Here is a 12,730-nt window from a genome sequence, read left to right on the forward strand (position 1 = left end):
GCGTGGCCTCAAGTCAGCATAAATGTGTGCAGCCAGTGACTCGGAAAATGAACTCGGCCGAAACATTATCCCAGTCCCTTTCTCGGCTTTCCAAAAACACCCCTACTCCAACTTCCCCTCTCTACCCCCTTTCCCCTCTATTCCCAGAATGCACCGCTCTCTGTGCCCACCTGTTTCCATTCCCAGTGACCCTATTGCTGGGTACGTAATGCGACCCGATGAAGCTCACTCGCTCACCGGAGCGATATTAATCACCGAATCACTGGAGTGATATTAACTTAATATATCATGCTGGTGTGAAATAGTCCTTTGGTGATTCTATGTATGACGGGAACAGAAAATCATTTTTACATCGTTTTCATATAATTTCATTGGAGCTATTCATATCAATTAGGTTCTTAAGCGATACTTCTAAGAATTCGAAAAAAAAATATATTTACAACAATTTAAAAATGTCTTTTTGGAATATACAGATTTAAAGTTAGTTATAGCACACAAAATTTTTACTACGATTCATTACCGGTCTACTTTCGGTGACATTAGCATAAAAATGATGCATATGAATTGAACACTGGAGATTAGATTAGCCTGGATAGCTCGGTGGTCTGAGCATCTGCCCGGAAAGCAGAAGGTCCGTGGTTCGATTCCCGGTTCAGGTGAACTTTTTCCCATGTGTTTTCGGCCTTCATTCCATCTCCACGCCACAGTGTGTCATCGTCTTGTATATATGTTTCTATCTCTTTGTTTCAATTTCTATTATATTTTATTATGATTGTATATTCGCCTGTGGCGACCTGAGTGAATGTGAATTTGAAATGTATGAGACCTATATGGTTCGTTTCCTCTTCTTGGGATCAGCGTTCCCCGAAACGCATGTGCTATATCTATTCTACTGTGGGTGTGATTGTGACCATCTTTAATTCCATTTCTTCTTCTGTCCGCGTTGAATTCTTCGTTCGTGGCGGGACCTACGCCCAGAGCCATCTCTTGGCCAAATAATAGGGCTAGACCTCGGGGGATTTGGTGTATAAACCCCCGCCGAAAACACTGGAGATTAGATTAGCCTGGATAGCTCGGTGGTCTGAGCATCTACCCGGAAAGCAGAAGGTCCGTGGTTCGATTCCCGGTTCAGGTGAACTTTTTCCCATGTGTTTTCGGCCTTCATTCCATCTCCACGCCAAAGTGTGTCATCGTCTTGTATATATGTTTCTATCTCTTTGTTTCAATTTCTATTATATGTTATTATGATTGTATATATATATATTTATATACAGCATGCCTGGAGGTAAGTGAGTGAAGCGGGTGGTTCCGCCTGTCTACGGGTCCAATAGTGCTTGTTTGAGTGCAAATGCGTACATATTTAAAGTAAAATTGAAGCTCAGACAGTGTAATAGAAGTTCGAAATAAGAAAGAAGCTTCTGAATGACATGGACTGCGGCATGTTAATCTTTGCCTACATTACCATAAATATCGGACTGCCAGTTTAAAAGATCGTGCATCAGCTTTTTGGTTCCAAGTAAATATGCATTTAATTTTCAACATTCTTGGTACTCGTAATTTTCTCTTTAACCTCTATAAATGCCATTATATTATTTTATGAATTTTTTTTAAACCTCACAGTCGTAAATCCAATATAATGAACTTGATAGGCCTGCACAAGAAAAGTTGCGAAGAAAACAAGATACTTATGTGCGTTGTCCTCAGCAACTATTTTTAAGTATCCATGAACAAAAAATACAAATAGGATGTTACAGAAGATTTCATTATTTACTTGAAAAAGTCTCTGAAGCATTTTGAAGAGGATAGTAAAAGTATTGCCATGATAGTATAAGGAACAAATTCTTTACAACCGCTTTAATTTGCTTATTAGAATTATTGGTTGGCGTGCATGTTGAAGAAAAGGTTATAATCGCATTTGTAAAACGTTAAATCAATGCTCGAGCTTTGCCAATGATATATTTTTTAAAGAAAGCGTCGATCGACACCCGCCAATATTTTATTTAAATACCATCTATTTCTTTATATATCAGCAAAAGACGATTGGCTCCCTGTTTTCTGCGGAACAAAACGCAAACTGGTCCAACCCGTCGATATGGCGATGGAAGATTTCCATTGTGTTTGCGATATATGCGGCTATAATAAGCTCCACGGAATCGGATTTCAAGTGGTTTCCGAGTCTCAAGGGCGTCTCCGGTATTAAAGAAAGCTATTACCCGCTTCCTTTGCTTTCATTGTTGGAATAACCTCGAATCCGAATACAGGCCAACGAGTAAAGTATTCATGAGTCGGTAGAGTTAGGCGGCAGTGCATTGCAGCTGAATTCTGTTACTGTTTTAACACCCATTGCTCCACCAATTCATTGAGTTTGAGCTCGTTCTCTGTCGTGTTTCTTTTGCCTGGTGCTAAGAAACGGTAGTTTGATCAAGGCAAACAGTACATACGCGATACTTTTTCTGAAGATTCAAAATGAGGGCGACCCAGGTTGATTTGCTAATGAGTTATATATCTTGTTTGCATATTTTTTTGTTCTTTAGTGTGCAGAGCGCACATATTTTGTTGGATTGATCATTCTTTCCCAAAATACGTAGAGGCATGATGTGTCTCCTTCAATTCCTGTGGTTATTGAGCATTGAAATTCCGTCTATTGTGGACTGAGATTTAAAATTCCTTCTCCGTGATTTACGTTGGATTTAATTATTTTTCCGTATCCATTTAGAAACCTTTACTGTGACAAACATTACCAAGAGATGCAGTATTTTCCGTGCTTAATCAATAGAAATTCCGTGTGATTTTATGTTGGACTGTGATTTCCTTCGGCCTTAATGGAAACGAAAAATGTTTCTTGTATTAATTTTTTTTTGTAAATTGAGATTATTTGTAAATAAAATAGTTTTCGGGGTATATTCAATATTTATTCAAGTTTATTAATGAGCAGGTTGGTGAAACCTTTTGAAGAACACTTTAAAAGTTTACATACTAATAGGTTAAATCAAAAATGTGAATTTTAATTTAAATCCTGTTGCATTGATAGACCGTTCCTATCTTAAGCACAATGGAATGATTAAAAAAATGGCTCGATTGCATGTTTATTAGCCAACTCAGATCTACCTGTCATCGATGACCATATAGAATAGCCATTTAAAAAATCCATTTCTTTCATACATTGGTTTATTTTCTTTGTTACTTGCATTTTGGTTACAAAAATATTGGAGAGGAAATTGAAGTAAATGATTCTCTAACCTAGCCTTATTGTGATGATGGGCTCGTCCATGACATCCTACAGCACTGATAAAGGGTCAAGGTCAAGTTTACTAATTTGGTAAATGGATAAGTTAAAGTAAATCGATAGGCTAAATTCCGAAAATCAAAAGTTTTAAGTTTAAAATCTGATAATGTGAAATGTGACCCTCGGATACACTTGGTCTCTCGAGTTGGTGACGTCATTAGATGTTGACCTCATTTCTCGCTATAGGGGTTGTCCTATTGAAGGCAAAAATGACTCATATCGATCTAAGTGACCAAAAAATGAAACGCTAACCCACTAAAATGAGGGGTACCAAGAAGACTAGATAGGCTCGATACAATGCAGTGACGTCAATAACTTACCAGCGAAAGGTCTAAGGCCGTTGGTTTTTCGTCGCGAATAACTCGATAAGTAGGTGACGGATGGAAAAACGGAAAAATACATGTCCTTTTACTTTTCAAACTCTATTAAAATCGAAAATAATAAATAAAAAATGGTAAACGAACCCATTTTTTTGTGCTAATTGGCTTTGTTGTAGAAAAAACGTGGAAGTTGATTGTTGTATTCCATCACATGCCTCAACTCAATCCTGCCTCCAGGCCTTCCATTTGCAGTTTCTTCCGTTTTCTCCGTCCTCACCAATTCCTTGCTTGCATTGCGTGTCCAATAGACATTCATCGCTTGTAGCGGCTTTTATAAAAACCGATAAGGGTCCATATCTTCTCGTTTTGTTAACAGTTTCACCGGAAATATATCAGAAAATGCTTCTTAATTTCTCGCCTGTCAGCTTACAAATTTGAGTGGTTTCGTGGCCATTACCCAAATATCTTAAAATTACACCATTATATCACCGAGTAATGATAGGTTTTTAAATTCTGATAGATTGGAAATGAAATATCATCGCCATCGAGATATGGTGATTAAGTTATAGATATTCGTTAACATTGGAGAAATGGTAAAATAGATAGTGATTTTTTGCTGACTATTATCCATCTTACGTTTGCATAGGTAGTATATTTTCTACAGTTGTAAATAGTTTGGAAACTCACCATAACACCTGATGCCATATGCACTTGAAGGAATCAATACATTTTTCATTAGCTTGTATGCTATTGCGTTGTGGAAGAAGACGCCACGGAGATTTTCAGCATTTTCAATTTGAACAGGTATTTTTAGCCACTGAATAATATCTGTCTTATCTCAAAATGTATAGTTTTTTAGTTTCAGAACCATTCTGTGAATCACTACGAAGTTCAATTAGGATAGGTGAGGGTAGAGTTTGCATGTGTATAAGGTACAAACGTGAATGTATCGCTCAGTTACGGTAAGGTGGGCAGATTCCATGGTTTTTGTTTTGGAACATTCGAGGGCTTTATAACTAGGGTTGAAACTCGAGGCTTTTCGGATGGGTGCTAAGTTTTTCTTATTTTTTAGGTTACTATGATCTTCACTATGATAAGAAATAAATTAATATGGAGAGGAGCATAAAGAATGAGTAACTCAACACATGGGTGGCGCTTTAAATCAAGAGATGGCTGAAGGTGTGGATGAACTATTTGCTCGAAGGCGATGGGTTTCATGTAAGAAATAGGCGAGTGATTAAATGAGAGTTATGAGTGAGGCAAAGAGTGGTAGATGCAATATTGAAATGAACATTGAATAAGGACCAAAGTGGATATACCCGTTTGTTAGCGAGGTTAGAGCTCTTACTTACAGTCTCGTAGAAATCAATCGATTCGGCATTAACTTTGTGAAAATCCATGTTGAAATGAAAATACACAACCTTGGTAACTTTACAATGGAAAAGTGCTTACTTTGATTTAGAATGACACTTGAGAATTACGCCTCAGCGTCGAAACGCGTCGTACCAATAAATAATTTTCCAGTGAAAATTTACCAAGGATGTGTATTTTCATTTATACAGTCTCGAAGGTTAAAATTCCAGGTGTGAGGGTTGTTGAGGGCATAATGAGGAGATTACTCTGTGACAGGACCCGTGAATCAATTGCTTACTCATGTGACATTCGCGGCTTAAAAGACATAGCTCTCATGTTTAAGCATACCGGGACTATACACAGTGATAACTTTACGGGAGTACCCGAAATGCACAAATTGTGCGAATAATCCACAGAGAAAAAAATCATTCGTCTTGATTGAAATCAGTCGTTTCACTGCTTCATAACCTGAAATTAGTACCAACGAGCGTAATGTGCCCGCTCCCAGCGGGCTTTCCCCGCTCTTTTCTGTGCAGGTCCACAGAGGGATAGGCGCGTTTCTAATTTTAAAATGTAGAAAAAAGGCAGGGTCTTATGTAAAAATATAATTGGAATGTTCATGTACAATTTGAGGTCAGAGGACCTCTTTAAACACAACATTGGAAGTAATTACACTATCCTCTGTTAAACGCACATGATGACTCATACTTACCTATCAACAGGGGACTTGAATGTGGAATCAGCTGCATTTTGGGAAAAGTTATTTAAAGAATGCGAGATGTTGTTGCAAATGAACAAATGTATCAGTTTGTAGGCCGTTAACGTCAGGAATATTTATCGGTTTTTGTTTTTTTTTGTTTTTTTAATTATTTAAAAACCAATTTTAGGAAACAATAGCAATATTTAGGAAGTAAGATATGCCGTCGCATGTTCTCTGATAAATTCTGTGCATTTTGGTACCTCATTTGTAGAGTTTGGTTGCGTATAAGTTGGGTAAAAGGTATCTATACAGTAGAAATAATATAGAGGATTGCAATCGGGATCGGGTTATTCTAGTTTCTATTGCATTGTTTTCCTAACTCAAGGGCCAGGGCTCAAGTTCAAGCGGTTGCAAAATTTTACGAACGTTGTCTAATCCCACTTGTGCGCTGTACGGAGATCACCTCATGCACTCGGATGAGACAAATGGGTAGGATGGGACGATAAGCCAATGTCTCTTTGGCACCTTTCCTTAAGAGCAGGCAAATGCCGAATATATTTTTCTCCTCATAATTCCTTCCCAACCTCTAAATAATAGCTACCTTAGCCAAATTTCGGTAACTCCTTTAAACTCGTATCCAACCTACTAATTACAGCCACTGTTAAAAGGCGTAAAGTTTGAACTGATAATTTTTTACTTTCTTCCACGTTTACCGACCATAGATAGTAGTTCACCACTACCAATGGTCAAAGGATCCACCCATGTAATTACGTTGCTCCTTATTTATTAAACCACTATCTTCCTCGATATTTCCCGAAGATTATCTGGTTTATTGGGTAAACTGATCCAGAATATCTCCGTAATCTCTGGCTCCAGAGTGAATTAGTCTTTTCTCAACCCTCAGATCCTGTCAAAGACCCCAATTCCTGAAACCTATTCCCACGTCACCCTTGTATCCTTCGTACTCCCTTTCGTTTGTCTATAATGCGTTTTGAAGATTCACCCCTTGTTATTTTCGCTATAATGGGATGATGCAAAAATGAAGACGAAACGTGGTGTATTTATAACTGTTACTCAATGCAAGCAAGTGTATTTTTAGTAGGAATGAGTGTTCTAGAATGAAACTATTCGCACAAGAATTATCGTGAATGGAAATGCTAGATATCCTGTTTTTGATCTCCTCCCGAAGAGCAACTCACTCTCAGCGCGTCTTAATTCCGCCAAGAACAAATGCTAGCTTTATGAATAAGTGCTTTACAGATAAATTTTTTCCGATTTCTGAATGTATATTCTCTCTGAAAATCTAAGTAATAAAAATTGTAATTGTAAAACTGCTTGAAAAAAATCACTCATGCTAATACATTGGTAACTTCCAGTAAAAATGTAACGGCAGCCACGGCGAAAATCCCTTCTTCATTGTTTTTGCCCTAATTTCATGGCTCAAATAACATAAAACTCTTGGTCCCTTGGTAGTAATAAAATATCATCATAAATTAAATTCACTGAAAGCATTTTTTCTATTTATTTAACTAGCTGACCCGACAGACTTCGTCCTGTCAAAAAAATTTGTAATGTGGCAGTGTTTTGTTCCTACCTTTTTTTATATTCTTTGCAAAAAATTATCCTGAACAGAACCGTCACCCTGGTAATAATTCGGTGTGAATTAAAAATAATTAAATAAAACACTATAAGCATTTAAAAGTTTTAATCATGTAAATCATAATTATTTTAAAAAATCAGTTCTATTTTCATTGTAGTGCTTTGTGATAAACGATGTTTTTTTTTTATTACCTGGCGCATAGACAAACAAATCTGATGGTTTTCCAATACGGGAACAGGCAACATACAATTGACCATGTGAGAAACATGGGTTTTCCAAATTAATACCACAAACACTAAATGATTGCCCCTGGGACTTGTTTATGGTCATAGCAAAAGCAAGCCGCACTGGAAACTGTAGTCGTTTAAACTCAAATGGCACATCAGTCGGAATCATTGGGATGCGCGGTATGAGAACATCTTCTCCTTTATACTTTCCTTTCAATATAGTTGCTTCTATCACGTTGTTTAGTAGTTTTTTTATCGCTAACCGTGTGCCGTTGCAAAGGCGCGGTTGGTTGATATTTCGCAACATTATAATTACCGATCCAACCTTTAATTGAAGATTGTGAGGTGGCAATCCTGGCAAATCCAGCGAGTTTAAAAATTCCGGTAGATAGTTAACTACATCGTCTTGGTTAGTTGGCGAATCAACTGATTTATATATCCTCGATTCGCCTGTAATTTGTTCTTGAATTTTGAAATTTAATTCATTTACATCAATGTTTTTGGCTGCCAATATAGCTCGTTCGCTTAACCAATCATGGTTTCTGTAATTTTGAGCAACATATGGAAATACCTTCTGAATGAGTTCTTCTTTTGATTGAGTTAAATGACAAAAGCTTTGTGGAAAGTTAATGCATCCAGTCAACATGTCAATAGGAAAATTGCCATTACCAATGTCAATGAGTTGTTTAGAGAATATGTTTCCAGATTGGTCATTTTGCAACTCAACACGCATATTCTTGCTTAAATGAAGTACTTTGACATATTTCCACAAATTGGATGACTTTAGACATGCGTTGAGTTCATCAGCTGGCGTTGATCGTGGAATCACTGGCAATGTTTGACGAAAATCTCCTGCTAATAAAATCATTGCACCACCAAATCGGTTCTGATTGCTCCGTAGATCTTTTAAGGTTCTGTCTAAAGCCTCCAAAATTTTTTATGTGCCATCGTGCATTCATCCCAAATGATCAATTGAAATTGCTGCAAAACCTTTGCCATTGCAGAGTTCTTCGAAATGTTGCAGGTTGGAGTTTCATTGCTTTGCATATTTAATGGCAATTTTAGTGCTGAATGGGCTGTTCGACCACCTTCAAGCAAAGTTGCTGCGATTCCCGACGAAGCGAGTGCAAGTGCAATTTTATTTTGTGAGCGAATTGTTGCTAATATTAATGAAATCAAAAACGTTTTTCCTGTACCACCAGGTGCATCTAAGAAGTAAATCCCCCCAGTTTCATCATTTGTTACTTTCATAAGAGTATCAAATACATACCTCTGTTGTTCATTCAACAGTGGAAGATTTGTTTGAATTAATTCTTTCAAAGTGTTGAGATCATACAGTTTTTCTCGGTGCAACTCTTGGTTAAAAGATTCATGCATTGGACGATTGGGCGCGGCATTGGCTTCGTTTTTGTATTTTAATGCTTTGCAATGTGAGCAAACCGAGTTCATAGAACCAATAACAACACATTGGTAGTTACTGTAGTCAATTGACACATCGTAACTGAAAGCAGCTCAATTCAAATTTGCGCGATTATTAGTTGAAAGTCGTGCTCGCGCTTCACGTGTTTGTGATATCCTAATTATTTCATGTTCATTTCGGTCGTCACGTTCTTGTGCAGTACGATTAGATCGGTAATTAGCTTGGTTTGTAGCATTTCGTGTTCTTCTACTTAAATTGCCTCGTCTTATAGGAGGCATTATTAAAATATTGTGTCACATGCAATAACTTTTTTTTCATAGGTAGATAACAAAACACTGCAAACAAAACAAAAGCACACTCAGTAGAGTATAACAGAAAATCCAAGAAAAACAACACCGGCAAAGGCTGCAAATCGACATTGACAGTTGTTTTTTTAATTTGTTTTTTTTTTAATCTGATATGACTTGAAGTCAAATCCTTTAAAGCCATACCAATGTTTTATTTTTTTTGTCGCCTACCGAAAGTAAAACAAAAGAAATAATATCGCGAATCCAACCAAGTTGTTATTATTATATTTTGTGACTATTCAATTTGGTCGGGTCCGCGATCACTTTTTTTTAGTTTCGGAACGCGACATTAAATCCTCCAACGACGTATTCTGTGCTCCAACGCACACACGCACACTGTTTTGATAGATATGATTGAATTTGAACTTTGTATAGCGGTAAGAAAGTGCAAATTTACTTTTTGACGTTAGGAACACACCTACATTTCTTAGATAACAGTGAGTGCTTGTAATTTAATATGAACTTTATATAATAGCAATAAAGCTCAAATTGATTCTACGTTTTAGTTAGAAAACCTTTGTATGTGAAAAAGAAAAGGGCTGTTTTTAGGGTTTTCCCGGCAATTATTCGATTTTTTCTCGCCGTAAGAACCATCCTTGGACTTCAACGAACATTTAAAAAAAAGAATTGGCCAAATTGGTCCAGGCGTTGTTGAGTTATGCGCTTACCAACACATTTTGCGATTCATTTTTATATATAAGACTAGCTGACCCGACAGACTTCGTCCTGTCAAAAAAATTTGTAATGTGGCAGTGTTTTGTTCCTACCTTTTTTATATTCTTTGCAAAAAATTATCCTGAACAGAACCGTCACCCTGGTAATAATTCGGTGTGAATTAAAAATAATTAAATAAAACACTATAAGCATTTAAAAGTAAGTAATTTTAATCATGTAAATCATAATTATTAACAAAAAAAATCAGTTCTATTTTCATTGTAGTGCTTTGTGATAAACGATGTTTTTTGTTTGATTACCTGGCGCATAGACAAACAAATCTGATGGTTTTCCAATACGGGAACAGGCAACATACAATTGACCATGTGAGAAACATGGGTTTTCCAAATTAATACCACAAACACTAAATGATTGCCCCTGGGACTTGTTTATGGTCATAGCAAGAGCAAGCCGCACTGGAAACTGTAGTCGTTTAAACTCAAATGGCACATCAGTCGGAATCATTGGGATGCGCGGTATGAGAACATCTTCTCCTTTATACTTTCCTTTCAATATAGTTGCTTCTATCACGTTGTTTAGTAGTTTTTTTATCACTAACCGTGTGCCGTTGCAAAGGCGCGGTTGGTTGATATTTCGCAACATTATAATTACCGATACAACCTTTAATTGAAGATTGTGAGGTGGCAATCCTGGCAAATCCAGCAAGTTTAAAAATTACGGTGGATAGTTAACTACATCGTCTTGGTTAGTTGGCGAATCAACTGATTTATATATCCTCGATTCGCCTGTAATTTGTTCTTGAATTTTGAAATTTAATTCATTTACATCAATGTTTTTGGCTGCCAATATAGCTCGTTCGCTTAACCAATCATGGTTTCTGTAATTTTGAGCAACATCTGGAAATACCTTCTGAATGAGTTCTTCTTTTGATTGAGAGAAATGACAAAAACTTTGAGGAAAGTTAATGCATCCAGTCAACATGTCAATAGGAAAATTGCCATTACCAATGTCAATGAGTTGTTTAGAGAATATGTTTCCAGATTGGTCATTTTGCAACTCAACACGCATATTCTTGCTTAAATGAAGTACTTTGACATATTTCCACAAATTGGATGACTTTAGACATGCGTTGAGTTCATCAGCTGGCGTTGATCGTGGAATCACTGGCAATGTTTGACGAAAATCTCCTGCTAATAAAATCATTGCACCACCAAATCGGTTCTGATTGCTCCGTAGATCTTTCAAGGTTCTGTCTAAAGCCTCCAAAAATTTTTTATGTGCCATCGTGCATTCATCCCAAATGATCAATTGACATTGCTGCAAAACCTTTGCCATTGCAGAGTTATTCGAAATGTTGCAGGTTGGAGTTTCATTGCTTTGCATATTTAATGGCAATTTTAGTGCTGAATGGGCTGTTCGACCACCTTCAAGCAAAGTTGCTGCGATTCCCGACGAAGCGAGTGCAAGTGCAATTTTATTTTGTGAGCGAATTGTTGCTAATGTGTTTGTGATATCCTAATTCTTTCATGTTCATTTCGGTCGTCACGTTCTTGTGCAGTACGATTAGATCGGTAATTAGCTTGGTTTGTAGCATTTCGTGTTCTTCTACTTAAATTGCCTCGTCTTATAGGAGGCATTATTAAAATATTGTGTCACATGCAATAACTTTTTTTTCATAGGTAGATAACAAAACACTGCAAACAAAACAAAAGCACACTCAGTAGAGTATAACAGAAAATCCAAGAAAAACAACACCGGCAAAGGCGGCAAATCGACATTGACAGTTGTTTTTTTCATTTGTTTTTTTTTTTAATCTGATATGACTTGAAGTCAAATCCTTTAAAGCCATACCAATGTTTTATTTTTTTTGTCGCCTGCCGAAAGTAAAACAAAAGAAATAATATCACGAATCCAACCAAGTTGTTATTATTATATTTTGTGACTATTCAATTTGGTCGGGTCCGCGATCACTTTTTTTTAGTTTCGGAACGCGACATTAAATCCTCCAACGACGTATTCTGTGCTCCAACGCACACACGCACACTGTTTTGATAGATATGATTGAATTTGAACTTTGTATAGCAGTAAGAAAGTGCAAATTTACTTTTTGACGTTAGGAACACACCTTCATTTCTTAGATAACAGTGAGTGCTTGTAATTTAATATGAACTTTATATAATAGCAATAAAGCTCAAATTGATTCTACGTTTTAGTTAGAAAACCTTTGTATGTGAAAAAGAAAAGGGCTGTTTTTAGGGTTTTCCCGGCAATTATTCAATTTTTTCTCGCCGTAAGAACCATCCTTGGACTTCAACGAACATTTTAAAAAAAGAATTGGCCAAATTGGTCCAGGCGTTGTTGAGTTATGCGCTTACCAACACATTTTGCGATTCATTTTTATATATAAGATATGTCTTTTCGCCTATTCAATCTTTAATGGTCTAATGTAAATTAGCGTCATGTAATGATGGATTGAGAGTTGAATTGAGTTATTTACAAATCGGCCGTTACATCCAGGTTATAAGCAGTGGAAGTGTTTGCAGTTAAAATATATTATTTTATTTAACCGATAGCTTAGAAACCAAGGAGTTGTGCATTGCTTTAAGTTTCATGTTATGTGCATTATTTTCTAAAGTTTAATGGAAGTAATTAATTTAGGGCTAGATTTAGTTTTTTAATTTTTTTCTTATTGTATTCAATGGAATAACTGATCCTCGTAAATTAGAATGCCTGCGGTAAAAAAAATTATAAAATTAAATATTATTAAAACCCTTTCAACGTTTATATAAACCAAAATGGATT

At 36.5% G+C, this 12,730-nt stretch overlaps 1 protein-coding gene and 1 non-coding gene across 8 annotated transcripts in view; both read left to right on the top strand.

Annotated features, from left to right (window-relative positions):
- Positions 1-12,730, top strand: part of LOC124166847 (lachesin-like) — a 791,588-nt gene that overhangs the window by 249,239 nt on the left and 529,619 nt on the right. The gene's annotated exons all lie outside the window — the stretch shown is intronic.
- On the top strand, positions 587-659 carry Trnas-gga. Its single transcript has one exon. It is a non-coding gene; the product is annotated as a tRNA-Ser (tRNA).

This window comes from Ischnura elegans, chromosome 10 (genome assembly GCF_921293095.1).
Source record: "Ischnura elegans chromosome 10, ioIscEleg1.1, whole genome shotgun sequence".
NCBI classification, from domain to species: domain Eukaryota; kingdom Metazoa; phylum Arthropoda; class Insecta; order Odonata; family Coenagrionidae; genus Ischnura; species Ischnura elegans.